Source organism: Pleurodeles waltl, chromosome 2_2 (genome assembly GCF_031143425.1).
Source record: "Pleurodeles waltl isolate 20211129_DDA chromosome 2_2, aPleWal1.hap1.20221129, whole genome shotgun sequence".
Classification (NCBI taxonomy): Eukaryota; Metazoa; Chordata; class Amphibia; order Caudata; family Salamandridae; genus Pleurodeles; species Pleurodeles waltl.
Window position 1 is genome coordinate 1,078,862,479 of NC_090439.1, and position 20,330 is coordinate 1,078,882,808.

Sequence of the window (20,330 nt, forward strand, 5' to 3'; positions counted from 1 at the left end):
CAGGTTGTGCAACATACAGCATGCCATGATGATCTGACACACCTTCTTCGGTGAGTAGTATAGGGAGCAACCTGTCAGATGGAGGCACCGGAATCTGGCCTTCAGGAGGCTGAAAGTCCGCTCTATTATCCTCCTAGTACACCCATGTGCCTCATTGTAGCATTCCTCTGCCCTTGTCCTGGGATTCCTCACTGGGGTCAGTAGCCATGACAGGTTGGGGTAACCAGAGTCACCTGCAAATATTGAGGGACAACTGTTAAACACAAACCAACCCTTAGGGACTCTCCCATACCCAGACACCTATTGAAACTGTGTGGGGACCCTGGCCTCACCTATTAGCCACACAAGGTGCCTCTGGAGTTGCCCCATCACATTAGGGATGCTGCTATTCCTCAAAATGTAAGCGTAATGCACTGAGCCAGGATACTTGGCATTCACATGGGAGATGTACTGGTCTGCCAAAAACACCATCTGCACATTCATGGAATGGTAGCTATTGCGGTTTCTGTACACCTGTTCATTCCTGCGGGGTGGTACAAATGCCACATGTATACCATCAATTGCACCAGTGATGTTGGGGATATGTCCCAGGCCATAGAAGTCACCTTTCACTGTGGGCAAATCCTCCACCTGGGGGAAAACAATGTAGCTGCGCATGTGTTTCAGCAGGGCAGACAACACTCTGGACAACACGTTAGAGAACATTGGATGTGACATCCGTGATGCCATGGCCAATGTTGTTTGAACGGAACAACTGGCCAGGAAATGGAGCACTGATAGGACATGGACTAGAGGGAAGATTCCTGTGGGATGGCGGATAGCTGACATCAGGTCTGGCTCCAACTGGGCACACAGTTCATGGATTGTGGCACAATCAAGTCTGTAGGTGATAATGATGTGTCTGTCTTCCAATGTCGACAGGTCCACCAGGGGTCTGTATACCGGAGGATGACGCCATCTCATCATCTGCCTCAGCGGACGTGCCCTTTGGAGGAGAAGGGTGAGCAGAGGGTCATACACCACATAGCTTTCACAAGGGTGTTTTGAACAATTGTGATGTAATCGGTGTGTGGCGCTGTCTGTCCCTATTCCTGCCCAAAAGTGCTGTGACGCAGTTAGTTGCCCTGCCATGGGGCCCCCTGAAATGGCGGCTGCCTGACCTGTAAGGAGGGACAAGGGGAAATGAGGTAACTGCGCTGGCGTTGTTCAGTGTCCTGGTAGGTGGACGAAGACCGCAGCGCAATTCAGCATAGATTATTATTGGCCCCTATGGGTTCTAGGAGCCAATGACGATGAACGCCGGAGGTGACGGTACACAGTGGCGCAGACGTGACCGCCATTTTCTACCTGTTCACTCATTTGATACCTGACCTTCAACAGGAGAGGACCTACACTGCAAGTGCTGCTGTGACCTGAGTCTGGAATCGACAATGGCTACAGTGTCTTTGGAAGGAGGAGTTGGACAACCTGGTGGGTGGGGTCCTCCCCCAGTACACGCTACTCTACGGTCCTCCAGACAAACAGGTGAGTACACTGTGAGCATGATGGATGGGACATGAATGTATGGAGTGGCGTGGATGGAAGATACGAGGGGATGTGCTGAGGCCAGCATGTGTTTCTGGCCCAGGGTGGGAAGTTGTGGTCAATGAGTAAGACGAACCGGACGGGGGATTAAAATCCATTCTTACTTCACTTTTCCTCTAGGTCAGCGCCCACCAGAAGAAGGGTATTTGGCGTGCGATCGCAAAGGAAGTCCGAACCCTGGGGATCTACCGTAGAAGGAGCACCCACTTCTGCAAAAGATGGGAGGACCTGCGCCGCTGGAGCAAGAAGACGGTGGAGGCCCAACTGGGGATGGCCTCCCAATGTGGAAGGGGTGCCCGTTGCACCATGTCCCCCCTGATGTACCGGATCCTGGCCGTGGCATATCGTGAGTTGGATGGGCGCTTGAAGGCATCACAGCAGCCACAAGGGGGTGAGTACAGTCTCATTCAGCTGACTCTGCACGCTGTATGAGGTGTCTGGGTGCGAGAAGGGGGCTGTTGGTTCCCCTAGGCCAAGGCAAATGTGTCACGGTAGATCCATTGTTAGGCATGCTCTGTGGCACTCCAACCCCAAATGTGGTAGTGGCCATCTACACCTAGTCAGGCTCCTGTGGGTTCCAGGTGTGCATCAAATGGCCTTAGGCACAGTCCCCCATGGGCATGTGATTTCCCCCTGAACCTTTAGTGCATGGCCTCGTGCATAGGGCTGCTCTGTGTGTTGTGTCCACCAACGGTGGTGTTGTTGCAGGCATTGACCATGTGTCTCCTCTGTCTTTCCTCCCCTTTTTGATTTGTCACCCTGTCCTTGTGTAGGCAGTCAACCATTGTGAATGCCATCCAGGGGCTGGCAGCCCAGATGCCACAGACTAATACATTCCTTTAGGGCGTTCACACTGGTTTGGCGGCCCAACAGAGATCAATCCAGGCTCTGGCCTCCTCTCTGATGGCAGCCATTGTCCCTGTGTCTACCCTCCCCCCTCCAACTTCCTCTTCCCAGGCCCATTCTCTTCAACCCCAACCCATCCCAAGCACACAGGCAGACGAGCATGTACACAAGACAACACCCAAGGGTGGCACAGGCACCACACTTCATCCCACAAGCACTCACACAAACACCAGACAGTTGCAGACACAACCACATCCACTGCCTCCACTGTGTCCCCCTCCTCCATGTTCTCCACCTCCCTCCCAGTCTCATCTCCACTCACAACTGCATGCACTACATCCTCAGCCACTACCTCCATCACCAGCCCGCCCATCACCACACACTGCTCACGTGCACTCACCACCCCACTACCATTCACACGTCTCCTGTGTCCTCTCCCAGTGTGTCTGTGAGCCCTCCTCCCAAACTACACAAACGCAGACCCACTCAACAGTCAACCACCTCACAACAGCCTCCAACCCATGCACCCTCACCCAAACTCAGCAGACGTACAACACCTACAACCACTACCTCTTCCTCACCTCCCAAACCCCCTCCATCTTCCCGTCCCAGTGTGTCTAAAATACATTTCCTCGCTAACATTGACCTCTTCCCTTCACCTCCCCTCCGTCCTTCCCCTAGGGCCAGGATGTCCAGATCCCAGCCCAGCACATCAGCCACGAAATCCTCGAGCACTGTGGTCCCTGCAAGTCCAGTAAGATCGCGGGCGGCACCCATCAGAGCTGCCAGTGTGCCACCTAGTGAGGCCAAGGATCACCCCATTCCGCCACCTGCCAAGGTGAAGAAGGGGCCCACATGCCGTAGGGAAAAGCCGCACCAACCACCCAGCAAGGCCTCCTCCAAGACAAAAGAGGACAGTGCCAAGGTCCCAGCAGCAACTTCGAAGGTGGGGAAGGGACACAAGGCCAAAGGGAAGTCAGCTCAGGGCACGGAGCCAACGGGTGAGGGACTTGTGTCACCCCTTCTGCAAGACAGAACAGCAACCTGTACGGCGGTGGCCACCGCCACAACCACCGCCACCTGCACCGCCACCTGCACTGCCACCTGCACGTCTGCTGCCTCTGCAACAGTACCCAGCATCATCCCCAGTGGGCAGCAGTCTGAGGCTGCAGGAGACGTCCTTCTGTCTCCCTCAACAGGTGCTGACACCTGCATCACCGGCAACATCACCGCCGCAGACACCGTCGCTGCCACCGCCACCTGCCCGCGACATGTTCAGATAGTGCCACCACAGCTGACATGAACATCATCCCCAGTGAGCAGTCGTCCGAGGCTGCAGGAGACGTCCTGGACCCTGCACAAACTATATGAGGCACCACAACCAGCACTGGCAGTACCAGCAGTTGGCAGGCAAAGTCGCCGCAGGGTGGAGTGTGTCTTTGCCTCCATGGAGTATCATGCTACCTGTTCCCAGACACCCAGGTGCGGGAATGTGAACTGCCACACACTATGTTCAGCACTCTGGGCACAAAGCACCTTCCAGAACCAGTGGAGAGATACATCCACTCACCCAGTCCTTGGCAGGGTGAAGCACTCTGGGCACAAAGTCTCCTCCAGAACCAGTGGAGAGATACATCCACTCACCCAGTCTTTGGCAGGATGAAGCACTCTGGGCACAAAGCCCCCTCCAGAACCAGTGGAGAAAAGCATCCACTAGAGAGACTGTGCCTTTGCACTACCCAGGACCAAGCAGTGGGCAAACCACTCACTTGAGAGACTGTGGCTTTGCACTCCCCAGGACCAAGCAGTGGGCAAACCACCCACTCGAGAGACTTGAGAGACTGTGGACTTGCACTCTCCAGGACCAAGCAGTGGGCATGGAGCCCCCTCATGGAGCAGTAGTGTCGTCCCATGATCCAGCTGAGGTGCCCCCCCTCCCCCTCCCCCTGAGGTGCCTGATTTATTTCGACTTGATGCCCCAGCAGTGTTCCCTTCGTTTTGAGGCAGGTGTCATGTGTGGGCTTCGCATTTTGGGACCACTGGTCCACAGACATTGAATGGAACAGTATCCGGACTTATGTAGTTGCTGTTGTATATATTGATCTTTTACAGACATGTTGCCCTATCTGGATTTTCGATGATTACACTTGTTACAATCATTTCATTTGACCCTTGCGTTCTTCCAGAGGGTAACGGGGTGTATATGTAATGTTGATGCATGTATTTGTGTGTATCGTGTTGTGGGTGAGGGTGGGGGTGGGGGTGTTGAGTGTTGCGTGTTGAGTGCGTGTGTCACTCTATTTTTCTGCTCCCCTTCCCCTGTGTGCTAGGTGCAGTACTCATCATGGTCGTCGCCGCCGTCTTTTATGTTCCTGGTAGAAGAGGAGGTACACCAACATTGGTAACACCTGTAACTCGGGCTCCATGGTGTCCTGGTTCCTCGTTGGGTGTCGAGAGGTGAGTGGTTTCTAAATATAAACTCATAAACCTTTAATGAAAATAATGAGTGCAGTGTTTGCTGGGGCAGTAAATTTAAACATGGGAAGATGCAAAAGTTAAAAAAAATACTGTAGAAAGAAATTCAGAAGTATTAAGTCAACAGTGAAGCTTCACCGCCCATCAACAATCTGCATGATCCTTCATAAGTTCTAGTGGGGTTGAACACATTCATTTCTTCTCGCACAGACATGTTAAGAGAGTAGCATGGTACTGCCACCTCCTCATGGGGTGGAGGACCACTCTGCTGGACTCCTACTCTGCTGTGCTGACCTGCTGCCTGCTGCCCTCCTTGCCTGGTAGTGAGAATGACTGGACCTGAATCTCTCCAACCCAGAACCAAAGTCATTCCAAGGACTTGCTGGCTTGCTTCTTATTCTTCTGAAGTCTCAGGGACATCAAAGCCTTCTCTTCATCCTGTAACAACCATTGCCCTGCCAAGAGGTGCCAAATTCAGTCCTGGGCCCTTGGAAGTGGGTATAAGGTGCTACAACTGCTGGAACCTGCTCATTGGTGCCATTGCGCTGATCGGAACCAGTGCATTTCCATCATTGCCAATGCATTGCTGTGGCTGCGAGGATTAAGGACACTGCATCTACATTGACGCTGGTGCATTGCTGCTGCTCCAAGGATCGGGAGAACCACAATTCTGACTGTGTGACGTATCACCTCTATTCCAGTTGCATCTCCAACTTTGCAGTGCTCAGAGCTGACGTATCGCCTACATCTTCAGGATCAACACCAATGCATCACCCCTTTGCTCCTTGCATCTTGTTCTCAACAGAACTCTAAGCCAAGATACTGCTTTCATCAGACCAAGGCTGGTTCCTGCATCCGGCCAGCACTCCTTCTTGATCGGCCTGACTTTTCAGATTTGATCAGGTCTAGGGCAACCAGATAGCCACGGCTGGTGCTTATGCTTCTAACAACTACTACTAAATGTGTATTCTTTATAAATTCATATCTTGATTTCTACTTATTGGATTTATGTCGTTTTGATCTTGTTTTGTTCATTAAATTAAGGTCTATATTTCTAACCTGGTTTGGAATCTTTTGTGTGTTTTTTTCATTGTTTTAATATTTCAAGTTTTGCACAAATATTTTACACATTGCCTCTTAACTTGCACCTGCCTGCTTAGTGCCAAGCTACCAAAGGGTGAGCACAGGTTAATCTATAGTGTGGTTCTGGCTTACCCTGACTAGGATTGTGGTTCCTGCTTGAACAGGGTGCATATTTCTGCCAATCAGAAACCAATTTCTGACAGTTAGCAAGAGGAGATGAGGCCTTTCAATGATTCAATGAAGAGGCATGGACTTCCTGAAATGTAACGTTTAAGTAAAATGTCTGAAAGAAAAACTGGAATTTTTTCAAGCCACACAGTGAATAATTTGCTCAGGAAAGCAAATATTTCTTTATGAAAGAGTGCCTTTAAAGTGTATATCAAGCGTATGTACGAGAATGTACAATGTTAATGCAAGATGATGCACTAATTCCATTCATAAACCCCAAGATGTGTAAAAAGTATAAAAAAAGTAATTCATATTTGAAGATGATGAGATCAGTTGACCCCATTGATGTGATGCTTTAAACATCGTTAGAAATTGGGTCTTTGGTTGGCAGTCAAGTTACCCCCTGCAAACAAGTGCAAAGTTCCAAAGGCAGAAAACAAGTTCCCAATGAAGTTCAAAGAGTCAATCAGGGAATCAGTAAAACATGGAAGAAGAACAAAAAGAGTCCCAAAGAGAAAAAGAAAGAATCGCAAGACAAGTAGTATGTGATCAAGTAGTGGTCTGCATTGAAAACAGTAGTCCAATCCCAACTGCTGATCACCAATGATAGAAATGGGGTCTTTGGTTGGCAGTCAGGTTACCCCCTGTCCAAGCAAGGACCCTCACTCTAGTCATGGTAAAGGAGAATCACCCTCAGCTAACCCCCGCTCACCCCCTTGGTAGCTTGGCACGAGCAGGCAGGCTTAACTTGAGAGTGTTAGGTGTAAAGTATTTGTACCAACACACACAGCAACTTAATGAAAACACTACAAAATGACACAACACAGGTTTAGAAAAATAGGAAGTATTTATCTAAATAAAACAAGACCAAAAAACTAAAATCCACCATACACAAGTCAAGTTATTAATTAAAATGCAAAAAGAGTGTTTATGTTCATTTAAAGACAACTCTAATGCTGTTAGTGTGAAAATGTACTTGGGTCGCGTCAAAATAACGCGCACAGGCGAGTGAGCGTCGGAAAAAGTAAGTGGTGCATTGATTTCTCATCACCTGCAAGAAAGGTCGTGTGTCGTTTCTCTTTCTCTGGTCCGATCGGCATGCATTGGTTCTTTCCCCGCAAGAGAGAGGTGCGTCAATCCAGACAAAACACCTAGGGTCCAGACAGGCTTGCGTTGTTTTGCCCAGCAATGTTGCGTCGTTGCAGCCTCCGTCAGCGATGTCGAGCGTCATTTCTCCAGCCACGTGTGTCGATTTCCCAGCTGCGCTGCAAGCGCTGCGTCGATTTCAGCCAAGGAGCCGGCAGTGCATTGTTTCTTTAGCAGCTCTCTGAGGTTGCGTCAAAAATTTCCCCGCACGGCGACCTGTGCATGGATTTTCAACCTTGGTCCACCAGCTTCACCTGTCAAGGCCCCAGAACTGGCTAGGGCACCACTTGGCAGGGCAGGAGTCTCAGAAGAAGCTCCAGGTGCTGGCAGAGAGAAGTCTTTGCTGTCACTGAGACTTCAACAACAGGAGGCAAGTTCAGTTTTAAGCCCTTGAAGAGTTCTTCACAAGCAGGAAGGCACACAAAGTCCAGTCTTTGTCCTCTTGCACAGGCAGAAGCAGCAACTGCAGGATACCTCCACAAAGCACAGTCACAAGCAGGGCAGCTCTTACTTAGTGCTTCAGCTCTTCTCCAGGCAGAGGTTCCTCTTGGTTTCCAGAAGTGATCTAAAGTCTGTGGATTTGGGTGCCCTTCTTATACCCATGTTGCCCTTTGAAGTAGGCTTACTTCACATAAAAGTCTCTCTTGTTTGTGAAATCCTTCCTTGCCCAGGCCAGGCCCCAGACACACACTGGGGGTTGGAGACTGCATTGTGTGAGGGCAGGCACAGCCCTCTCAGGTGTGAGTGACCACTCCTCACCTCCCTCCTAGCACAGATGGCTCATCAGGATATGCAGGCTACACCCCAGCTCCCTTTGTGTTACAGTCTAGAGAGAGGTGCCAACAGCCCAACTGTCAAACTGACCCAGACAGTGAATCCACAAACAGGCGGAGTCACAGAATGGTTTAAGCAAGAAAATGCTCACTTTCTAAAAGTGGCATTTTCAAACACACAATTTTAAAATCAACTTTACTAAAAGATGTATTTTTAAATTGTGAGCTCAGAGACCCCAAACTCCACATGTCTATCCACTCCCAAATGGAATCTACACTTTAATCACATTTAAAGGCAGCTCTCATGTTAACCTATGAGAGGGATAGGCCTTGCAACACTAAAAAACAAATTTAGCAGTATCTCACGGTTAGGACATATAAACACATTAGTATGTGTCCTACCTTAAACATCCCCTGCACCCTACCCATGGGGCTACCTAGGGCCTTCCTCTGGGGTGTCTTACATGTAAGAAAAGGGAAGGTTTGGGCCTGGCAGGTGGGTACACTTGCCAAGTCGAATTGGCAGTTTAAAACTGCACACACAGACACTGCAGTGGCAGGTCTGCGACATGATTACAGGGCTACTAATGTCGGCGGCACAACCAGTGCTGCAGGCCCACTAGTAGCATTTGATTTGCAGGCCCTGGCCACCTCTAGTGCACTGTACTAGGGACTTACCAGTAAATCAAATATGCCAATCATAGATAAACCAATCAACAATACAATTTACCCAGAGAGCATATGCACTTTAGCACTGGTTAGCAGTGGTAAAGTGCTCAGAGTTCAAAAGCCAACAGCAACAGGTCAGAAAAAAATAGGAGGCAGGAGGAAAAAAGTTTGGGTTGACCCTGCACAAATGGCCATTTCAAACAAATATTAGCAATACATATCAATATTTGATATGTGCATCAAAATATCACTGACAATTACTGGACTAACATGTTGACAGCGGTCAAAAAACAGGGCAATATATGCTAGTATGGTAAAAGAGAAGTTTGATGTCTAAAGCATATGCATTTGTTAATTTCAGTTGCACTGATGGAACATAAATTGTTGTTTTTGAAAAGGAATATTTTGGACTGTCCTTGATGTAAGCCATCAGAGTGAGCATGTAAGGAAGAGAGAATGAATTAAACCCCACCAATCTCGTGAGTATAAACAAAATTGTGGACTTAGTTGCAGGAATGGCTATAGTCCCACTATGTTGCATTCAAGGAAAAGCTGCAGAGTAGCTGCAGAAAAGGAAAAGCTGCATTGGTAGTACAGTATGAATATTATTGTAGCTTATGTCTACTCCTGACTTTTCCACCTTCTGTGTTGCAAGCTGTACTTAACAATGTGTGTATTTATTTTTCAGGCTGATACAATGCTTGTATTGGTATTTTTGGTACCAGAGGAGTTCCACTTGTTTGCAAGAAACATGAATGCCAGCTTTCCCTTCAATTGGGATGTGCTTTAAATTGTTAGGAGTATGTCTTCAATGTTGTTGAGTGTACTGTTTGGAAAGAGGGCACATTCTGGTCTCACAACACTTTTAGTACTTTGCATCATTCCATATTTTTGACCACCATCGTCCTATTCTGGTTTCATTTCATAGATCCTTGCAAGATGATTAGCTCCTGTTCTTGAAAGCATCTCAGCTTGTTGCTGGGCAACTCTTTCTCACTTTGTGGGGCAGGTGGACTATAGAAGCTGGAAGTCCTCATCAAAAGTATCACTTGGCAATTGGTTAATGCAGATGTCATCAGTTGTCCTCTTGCAAATGGCTCTCCTTTGCATAACAGAGATGAATAGTATAATTTATATAATATTAATTATGTCTTATTATTCCATACATGAATGTATTATTAGATGTTAATATTGCATGTGTGCATTTTTCCTTATGCGCTCAACTGTCCTTTTTAAAAACATGTAATTTTACTTTTCTAATCCAAATATGTTTTTATATTTCAAATTAATGCTTATATGGATTATGTTTTATCTTGTGTTTTTTTTGTTTCCTTTATCTTAGCATGATTTAATGAATACGCTGCTTAATTATATTAGTCATCAATAAAAGTGTTTATTCTTGAAAAGAAGTAATGAACTGTCTTGGATCCAAGCTAGCGCTGCAGCATCCTGTGTTTCTTAGGACTGAAGAGAGGCAAGGTTTTGATCTCAGTCATGGGTTTGGGTACTATGCACACCTCAGGTACATTTTTGTAAAGACTTTCAAGTTACATAAAAGATGGAAAATGGCAAAAGGCCAATGGATGCTTTCATGTACCAAAGTGAGGTATCTTCTCAATAGTGAATCTGAGCGCACAATTCTAGTTGAAGCTGATTTGGGTTTGCATGGGTTTGAGTGAAAAAATGTTTATCCTTGCATAGGTATTTGTGTCATATTGTGCCCTCTGCTGCTTTCATGTTTTGAGGGCTATTTCCTGTAGGAAATCTTCTTTTATTGCAAGAATGCGGTTTGATTGTCTCTTCGGCAGGGTGATCTGACCGTGAGTTTTTTCTGACTGCTTTGTTATGTGTTTTTAGGTAGATTATCTCATACACCCATTGCAGTGTTCACAGAGACTGAAGCCTTGCTCGCTTTTGTCATTTGTAGTTTGTTTGACTGCACAGTAGTGTGAAACTAAGGGGCATATTTATAACAAATGGCTAAAGTCGTTTTGCTCCGCTGTCCTTCACCAATTCCAAAGGGCAGGAATGCACCATATTTACAAGATACAGTGAATTGTTGTCCTTTCTGCCACCGCCGGTGCACAATTTGGTTCCTAGCATCTAGCAAGGCACCCTTACACAATGGTGCAAGAGTGTCTACGTTGTTGGCTGGACAGGGGCACCTTCCTGCACAAAAAACTATCCATGAAGGCTTTTTCTGTTTTTTATGTGAGCTGCAGAATGCTTGAACAGGGTGCTTATCTCTGCCTATGAGAAACCAATGTCTACCAGTTAGCAGGGGGAAAGGAGGCCTTTCAATGATTCAAAGCAGAGGCGTGGACATCCTGAAATGTAACTTAAAGGTAAAAAATTTAGAAAAATGTCAAAGCGAATGCAGAATGCAGCACATATAGAAAGAGGAAAAAACAAAGAGAGATACAGATATTTCTCCCCTTTACGCCTTCCCTGCAGAGGCATACAGTTTTGACACATTCCCAGCTTTACACATCCTTGTAAATCTGGGATTGCAACAACACCCATGGTAGTTGTGTGAGAAAACTAATACAACGCCCATGGATCGCCCCCATGATGCAGTGTAAGGTAATGCAGCGACCTGCACTGTGTTCCCAAACACTAAATCTACAAGGCCAAGAAAAGCCACACAAAGTGGCTTTGAGTGGTCTTATAGCTATAGGTCTGCACTCTGCGCTGCCGGAGTGTTATAGAAAGTGATGCACCAGTAGCTCAAGGGGCTTGTAAATATGCCCCTGAGTCTTAACTTTTTGCTGCTCTTAGAGCCTGTTGGTATACTCTCTTAATTTTGCAGAATAGTCAGAACCTCTGTTTTTGTTGACTTTTGTGATTATGTATGCAGATAGGTTGTTTCCTAGGCCAGCAGGTTAGTCTGATCATTGGATATTTTAGTATGGACCCACAGACTGGCTCAAAGGTTAGGTGTAATCTAGGGTATGTTTTTTGCAGAAAGGTCAAGAGTGCGGAGGCTTACTAGATTGTGGATTTAGTGAAATGTGTTTGTGCTTGTTTTGTAATTGGTCACTTGTGTACCTATGCAGATTTTAATTGGCGTAGAGCATTAATATTTTAAAGCCTGTGTATTCATTTGTTAGGTTAACATTTTAGGTTTTAGTGTATGATGTGTGATTAGAGTTACTTATGAGTTTTGCTAGTTGTTGTGATTTCCTTAAATTCTGTTTTTTTTGTAAATCTTGCCTCTAAGTCGGTGATTCCATGAAGAGGCCAGAAGTATTCAGTCTTTGTTTCTAATGTCATGTTTTGGCAGGTATACCTTCTATTCCTATTGTTCTTATATTTTCTATTCACAGTGCAAATGTAGGAGTGTGGCATATTGGCTTATGTTCTACTGTTTTGTTCTGTTACTCCAAAGTCTTGTTGGTGAAGGACCAGGAGAGGTGAAATGTCTTTTTTAGGTCTTGTCTAGGCAGCACATGCTCTGTCTCTTCAAGACATGCTGTATCTACTTTGTGGGTTTGCAGCCCATCCATCCCTTTTAATGTGTTGCTTTGAATGCCCTTCACAGAGGCTTGCTTCTCTCTGTTCAAATATTTCTATATGTTCCTCCTTTTTGTGTGTCAACCCCTCTCATGGAGCATGGCCCTGTTACTTGTAGTCTTGCCCTTTTGTGCAGTAGGTTTGTTTAAGCCCACTATTTTTTCTTTTGTTTCTGCCTGTGTTTTTCGAAAAATCTGCTTTTTTTCTTGTGTATGTTTACCTAACGAGAGTTCAGCAACGATTGCCATAGTGCAAATAAACATACATATCAGCATTCGGAATTTGTCATTTTGTTTCCGTTCCATATTTTGTTTCCAATACGCATCTTGTTGGATTTTGCCACTGTTTTATTTTGTTTACAATCTGCATTTGTTTTGTAGACACTGGCAGAGCTGACGTCAAGACTTGAACCTGGTTCCCTAGTTCAAAAGACTGCAGCTCTAGATGTTCCTCCACATCCTTTTAGATTGAGATCAAATGTCAGACGCTATTTTTTTATCTGACTTCAAAGTGATTGTTTAAATGCCAGTGTCACTTGCGCTCGGGGTGCATGGCTACTTAGTTTACATTCTTCTAGCAGCCCAGAAATCTCCTCCCACCTCCCTTCTCATCTGAACTCATCATTGTTTTTGTGTAGTGCTTTGTTCGTGGGTTACTTACTTCTGGGTGATTTTAGTTTTTGCTCATTAGAGAGCAGTTTCAGAACTGGTAATTTGAAAATCAAACTTGTTTTGTTTTGCTCACTGTAGTCATTTTGGATTCCCTTCTCATAATCAAAGCCCTTTGACAATGATTGGGCAAAAGCTTTGAAAGCCCTCTAGTTGTTGGATGACCAATGCTCACTTTCTAGTAGCAGCTGTCCGTCATTAACTGCTGCTTTCTATCAGACTTTTTAAATGAGCCTTCAACAAAATGCTTTTGGAACAAAAGTAGCCCAAAAACTTCAACAGGCGACTGGCAGAAATGTTTTTAAAAACTGGGAAGAAAGGAGCTCTATATCGTTTACCAGCAGCATGCATAACAAGGAGCAGTCTTTTCTAGAGTTAGGTAGTTTTTCCAAACAATCATAGGATTTAAGGATACCAAAGTTTTCCTATTTCATTCCCGTCTCCTGTCAATCATAATAAAATTAGCTTACTGATTTTAACCTCTTAGCTTAACTCATTGAAGTTGGTTAAAGTCTGCAGGAAGTCAAAAGCAATTGGATTGTTTTCAGCATGGTCAGGATCCGAGAGATAAGAGTAACATTTGGGAACCTCTCACATTTACAAAGTCTACATTTGTGGTCTGCATTTTTGATAAATCATTTGGCTCCTCTGTTCTTATAGAACACAGCTAAGGCATAGGGTCTCATTTCATAAACATTTTGTCAGTGCAGTTTTAAATTGATATTTACACTGACCACATGCCACAAGCATTGGCAAAGCCAATAGCTCTTGCCTATACAAGATCTGTTGGCTGTGTCAATGCTCGTCAATTTTTTTTTTTTTTACCAAAGACAATAGGACAATAGATCAAGAGTAGGTGAGACCTATTGCCTTTGTCAATGCTTGTTTTTGTTAGCTTAAGAAAAAGATGCAGATAAGAATAGAGAAATACTGACCACTAGCATGCCGTACAACACAGATAGCCAACTATCTAAGAACCTGCCAAAGCCATTCCATATTTCAGTAATCTACATGCAAAAGCAGGTTATAAGAGTTATGCTGAAATGTAATGTCAAAAGAATCTGGGGTATCCTGCTTTCTATTTTCCTTGTGTGCCTTTCTTATACAAAACCTTTGACTCCTGTAAACACTTTTAAGCTTTTGCTCAGGTGTACTGACAAGTATCTGTCTTCAGTGATTTGTGCTACCACCCAACGTTATGACCATCTAGCATCCAACTGAACTACCTTATAATGTGCAATTTCTCCTTCACTCCCAGGTAAAATCACTATCTTGTAAGAATAGACTATGCTGCCGTCCTAAAATCAGTGATTGCAGATTAGCATTCATAACCAAATGCGTCCTGAATAAACTCCTGCTAGTAGCCACAACTCCAGCTCTATCATAGCTATCTGATGACTGCTTCTGTCAACCCAGATCTGGCAAGGAGAGAAAAATGACAGGTCTACGACTAGTTTAGCAACAATATTTTCTTGTATTGGATCTGCTAAACACTTTGGGAAATATTGGGTAACATGGCCCACAATTGGCGTTCAGCTACCTCTATGGAGGTGCTTGCATCCCTTGTGGACTGCTCTACCACCCCTGAGATTTAACTGTTCAGATACTAATAAATGCAAAATGCGTCATCATTATAGGTCAAGGGTCATGTGACGTCATTTCCTGTGCTGTCCTTAGTGTGTTCTCGCACCTGCTACCATTATTATTTTGACGAAATGAGGCCACATCTCTGTGATTAGTGCTTCCTCTTCTTCCCGATGGTCTTTTGTTGTAAAATGTGAGCATTTTCCATCTATTGTCCCATGTGCTATCTGAAATGGCACGTAGCCATCATTTTGCAAGGTTTCCAGGTATTTCCCTTGATGTTTAAAGAAATAAATCTGTATGTCAGTATTCCTGCGGTTACGAGAGATGTGGATTGCCACTCAGCTATATAGCGGAAGGGGGGATGTGGCTGCTCAACATATAGCCCGAGAATAGAGCTCAACCTCTTGCTTTGTATCTGAAAACTGTAATTAAATTTCCCGAAAGCTTCAGCATACAAAGCAGAAAACTAATAATGTACATTGTCATAGGCATGTCAGAATCATCGTCTTCAATTTTAAATATAAGACCTCTAACATGAAAACTCATTAAAGTATCTCTCTCGCATGACCCCCATGTCCGGAAAGCAATTCGGGTAATACATGAGCGCGTCTACTTTGCAACAGTTGCATATGCTCCAGAAGATGAATGTAAACCGCCTATACCTATGGGATGGAGACAGCAGAAAGGTTCTGTGTATGTGGGACGTCCTTCCTGGTAGCAGGTGCTCCTGGGTATCCGGGCACGTGCGTTCTCCAAGGCCAGCTGTGAGCAAGAAAGGATTCAAACCTGGCTCGGAGCGCACGTGCGGCCGAACAGAACCCCCTTAGGAGCGCGCGCTCTCCCCAGTCTGACTGATTAATATCCCCTTTCGGTTGCCCGACAGAAAATTGCACGCTGTTCCCAGGACAGGACAGTATTTATTAAGTGTTTAATTAGTTGAGTGTTCACTTCATCAATATGCCTCCATCACTAGAGGCCTCTGCTAAACCGGAGCCAGGAGAACATTAATTGGCCCCACAGCCTTGCAGCTGTTTTCGGAGGGGCAGTTTAGTTATTATTATTATTAGATATATAACTTAGTTAAAAAAAAAAAAAAAGATTGTCAGACACTGGAATGAATCAAGGGGTTCGCCACCTTGCTATTAGTTGTGGAAGTCGGGGATCAATCAGGTGAAATGTTTTTCTTCTCAGCAAAACAGGACAATGGATCATTTTGGGGTTGGTACTTAAATGTTATTAGGGATGAGTAAAATACTGCACGCTGTTGACAAAGGGAGACATAACAGCTACATTTGATCCATGGTCAGTACACTGTTCACACCTACATTTACGTTTTACATTTACATTTGCCAGAGCACCCCAGAGTTTAATAAAAGTTCCAGCTCCGTGTGTAGTTGAGGGTCACTGCTGATGTCCGATGTGTTCTGCAGGTCAAGACTGACGTCCCACCTGGACCATTCAGCCTTCAGCCCTCCCGCGTTCGTAACCTGAACATCAGGAAATCGGATAATAAAGGCTTCTGTATGGATATGTGATACGAAGTGCAATATACAATATAAAAAATACAATGTTGGTACCTGATATAAGTGTCAGATTGAGGGTAAAGGAGGTCGGGGAAAATTCTAGCTCCTTGCCAATGAAGAAGCATTTATGTAAATATTGTTATTAGCATTTGATGTGCATTGATGTACACATTGTAGTAAGTTTGACCCTCAACCATTCGTCTAACTGTATAATTACGCCTATTTGTGACCCTTTGAAGTCTGGGCACCTCTCCTTCTTCAGCTGAAGGTACAGCAGGTTACTTTCTTATCTATGCCGCCACCAAGATACACTATTTTCTGAACTCCCAGTCGATACTACGCTTAGGCCCAAATTGACTATTATTTTCCATTGCACATCAAATTTAAAGAGGCCCTGTGTGAGGCAATGGACCATGGTGAGTACTCCTTCTTCCATACAGGGGAGGGAAAAGAGAGTGACACACACACACGCAACACGCAACACCCCCACCCTCACCCACAACACCATACACACAAATACATGCTGCAACAATACATATACACCCCCCACCCACCTGGAAGAACGCAAGGACAAAAGGAAATGATTGTAACGATTGTAATCAATAAAAATCCATTAGTCAAAAGTCAAAATCCAGTATATACAATTATGTACACCAACTACACAAGTCCGGATAGTGCACCAATCATTGTCCGTGGACCACGGGGCCCAAAATGCATGGGCGAGTCCCACACATGATGCCTGACTCCAAACGGAGAAAACACTGGAGGGGCATCACATAGAAAATATACAGGCAGCTCAGGGGGAGGGGGAGGGGTGCACCTCAGCCTGATGAACACACGACACCACTGCTCCACGAGGGGGCTCCATGCCCATTGATGTATCCTGGGAAGTGCAAAGCCACAGTCTCTCAAGCCTTGTCAGTGGGTGGTTTGCCCACTGCTTTATCCTGGGGAGTGCAAAGCCACAGTCTCTCAAGTCTTTTCAGCGGGTGGTTTGCCCACTGCTTTATCCCACTCCATGACCCCGCAGTTGCTGGCACCACTGTGCCTGGGGATGTGGTGGCTGAGGTGCTGGGCTGGGACCTCGAAAGCCTGGCCCTAGGAGAAGGACAGGGGGGTAAGTGTAGGGAAGAGGTCAATATTAGCCAGGAAAAGTTTTTTAGACACACTGGGACGGGTAGATGGAGGGGTTTGGGAGTGGAGGTAGAGGTAGTGGTTGTAGGAGGTGTACATCTGCTGAATTTGGGTGAAGGTCCATGGGCTGGAGGCTGTTGTGAGGTGGATGGCTGTTGGGTGGGTGTGTGCCTGCGTTTGTGTACTTTGGGAGGAGGGCTCACAGACACACTGGGAGAGGACACTGGGGATGTGTGAATGGTAGTGGGGGTGGTGAGTGCACATGAGCGGTGTGTGGTGATGGGCGTGCTGGTGATGGAGGTAGTGGCTGAGGATGTAGTGCATGCATGTGTGAGTGGAGACGAGACTGGGAGGGAGAAGGGAGACGTGGAGGAGGGGGACACAGTGGAGGCAGTGGATGTTGGTGTGTGTGCATGGGTATGATGTTTGTGTGAGTGCCTGTGGGATGTGTGGTGCTAATGTTTGCTTGAGCCACCCTTGTGTGTTGATGTGTGTGCATGCTGGTCTGATGGTGTGCTTGGGATAGGTTGAGGTACAGGGGTTTGGGTCTGGGCGGAGGAAGTTGGAGGGGGAGGCTGGACACAGGGACAATGGCTGCCATCAGTGCTGAGGCCAGAGCCTGAAATGCTCTCTGTTGGGCTGCCTGGCCAGAATGAATGCCCTCCAGGTATGCATTTGTTTGTTGCAAATGCCTCTCAACACCCTGGATGGCATTCAGAATGGTAGACTGCCCAGCAGTGAGGGATCTCAGGAGGTCAATAGCCTCCTCACTGAGGGCAGCAGGGCTGACTGGGGCAGGGCCTGAGGTGCCTGGGGCGAAGGAGATGCCCACCCTCCTGGGTGAGCGGGCACAGGACACACGCTGAGGGGCTGCTGGGAGGGCGGTGCTGGTAGTGGGGGTGACGGCTGTATCTGTTGATGAGGGGGGCACAGAGGGGCCCACCACCGCAAGGGAGCTCCCATCAGAGGAGGAGTCGATGTCACTACTGTCTGCTCCTGTCCCTGCCGTGGAGCTCCCCTCGCCCTCCGTCCCACTGGTGGCCTCAGACTTTGTTGTTTCGCCCTCCAGGGCCAAGTGGGATGCAGCTCCCTCCTGCTCTGGTGCCAATGCTCCTCCGTCTGATGATGCTATTGCACACAAGAACAGGGAGACCACAAAAAGTGGGGGGGGGAGACAGAAGAAAGACATGTTCAGTGCATCCATCACCACTACCGTTGGCGGACACTACAGACACAGCAGCCCTCTGCACTACGCCATGCACTTATAGTTCCTAGATTAATCACTTGCCCATGAGGTACAAGGCCTAAGCCCGATTTCTGCACACATGGAAGTCACAGGCGCCTGACTAGGTGTAGATGGAACTAACCACTAGTGGGGTTGGGGTGCCACTGAGCCTGCCTCACAAGGGGCCTTGCCCACCAAGATCGCCCTGGCCTAGGGGAACCCACTGCCCACCTCCCCCACCCAGACATCTCGTAATGCGTGCAGAGTCAGCTGAATGAGAGTGTACTCACCCCCTTGTGTCTGCTGTGATGCCCTCAAGCGCCCATCTAGCTCCGGATACGCCACCGCCAGGATCCGGAACATCAGGGGGGTCATGGTGCGACGGCCACCCCTCCCACGTTGGGAGGCCATCCCCAGCTGGACCTCCACTGTCTTCTTGCTCCAGCAGCGAAGGTCCTCCCATCTTTTATGGCAGTGGGTGCTCCATCTGTGGTGGACCCCCAGGGTCCGGACGTCCTTGGCGATGGCACACCAAATAGCCTTCTTCTGGTGGGCGCTGATGTAGAGGAATAGTACAGGGGAAAAGGAAAATCTTTACCCGTCCGGACCGTCATACTCAATGGCCCACGTTCCCACCCTTGCCCTGACGCACATACACTCACCGTCCGCACATGCAGGCCTCAGTCCCCCCCCATTTATCTTCCATCCACACCACTCCAAACAGGCTTTGCCCATGCAGCATGGTCACAGTGTACTCACCAGTTTGTCTGGAGGACTGTACAGTTGTGTGTACTGGGGGAGGACCCCATCCACTAGATTCTCCAACACCTCCAAAGTGAAGGCAAGGGCCCTTTCCCCAGACACATGAGCCATCGTCACTTCCAGACTGAGGTCACAGCAGCACTTGCAGTGTAGGTCCTCTCCTGTCGAAGGTCAGGTATTAAGTGAGTGAACAGACAGACAATGGCGGTCACATCTGCGGCTGTGCATACCGTCACCGCAGGCGTACATCGTCATTGGCTCTTCGGACCCATAGGGTCCAATGTTAACCAATGTAAGATTGCGCCCGGTCTTCGACTGCCTACCGCGACGGTGTACAACACCAGCCTAGTTACCTCATATCCCCTTGTCGCACCTTACAGGTCAGGCAGCCGCCATTTCAGGGGGCCACATAGCATTAATTTTAACTGCGTCACACCAATGTAGACCTTGAATACACACAGCAACAGGCACATTGAGGATTAATAAATGTGTGCAAATGACATTTTGTGATACCTCAGTGTTGGCTGACTCTCCGCTCGCTGTTCTCGTCCATAGGGCACGTCTGCTGGGGCAAGTGATGAGATGGTGGCATCCTCCGGTGTATAGACTGCTGGTGGACCTGTCGACAATGGAAGAGAGACACGTAATAGTCACCTACAGACTTGATTGTGCAACAATCCATGAACTGTGTGCCCAGTTGGAGCCAGACCTGATGTCAGCTATCCGCCATCCCACAGGAATCCCCCCTCTAGTGCAGGTCCTGTCAGTACTCCATTTCCTGGCAAGTGGTTCCTTTCAAACAACAGTGGCCATTGCATCAGGGATGTCCCAGCCAATGTTCTCTAACGTGTTGTCCATAGTGTTGTCTGCCCTGCTGAAACACATGGCAGCTACATTGTGTTCCCTCAGGTGGAGGATTTGCCTACAGTGAAAGGTGACTTCTATGCCCTGGGACATATCCCCAACATCGTAGGTGCCATTGATGGGACACATGTGGCCTTGGTACCCCTCGCAGGAGTGAACAGGTGTACAGAAACCGGAAGAGCTACCATTCGATGAATGTGCAGACGGTGTGTTTGGACGTCCAGTACATCTCCCATGTGAATGCCAAATTTCCTGGCTCAGTGCATGATGCTTACATTCTGAGGAATAGCAGCATCCCTTATGTGATGGG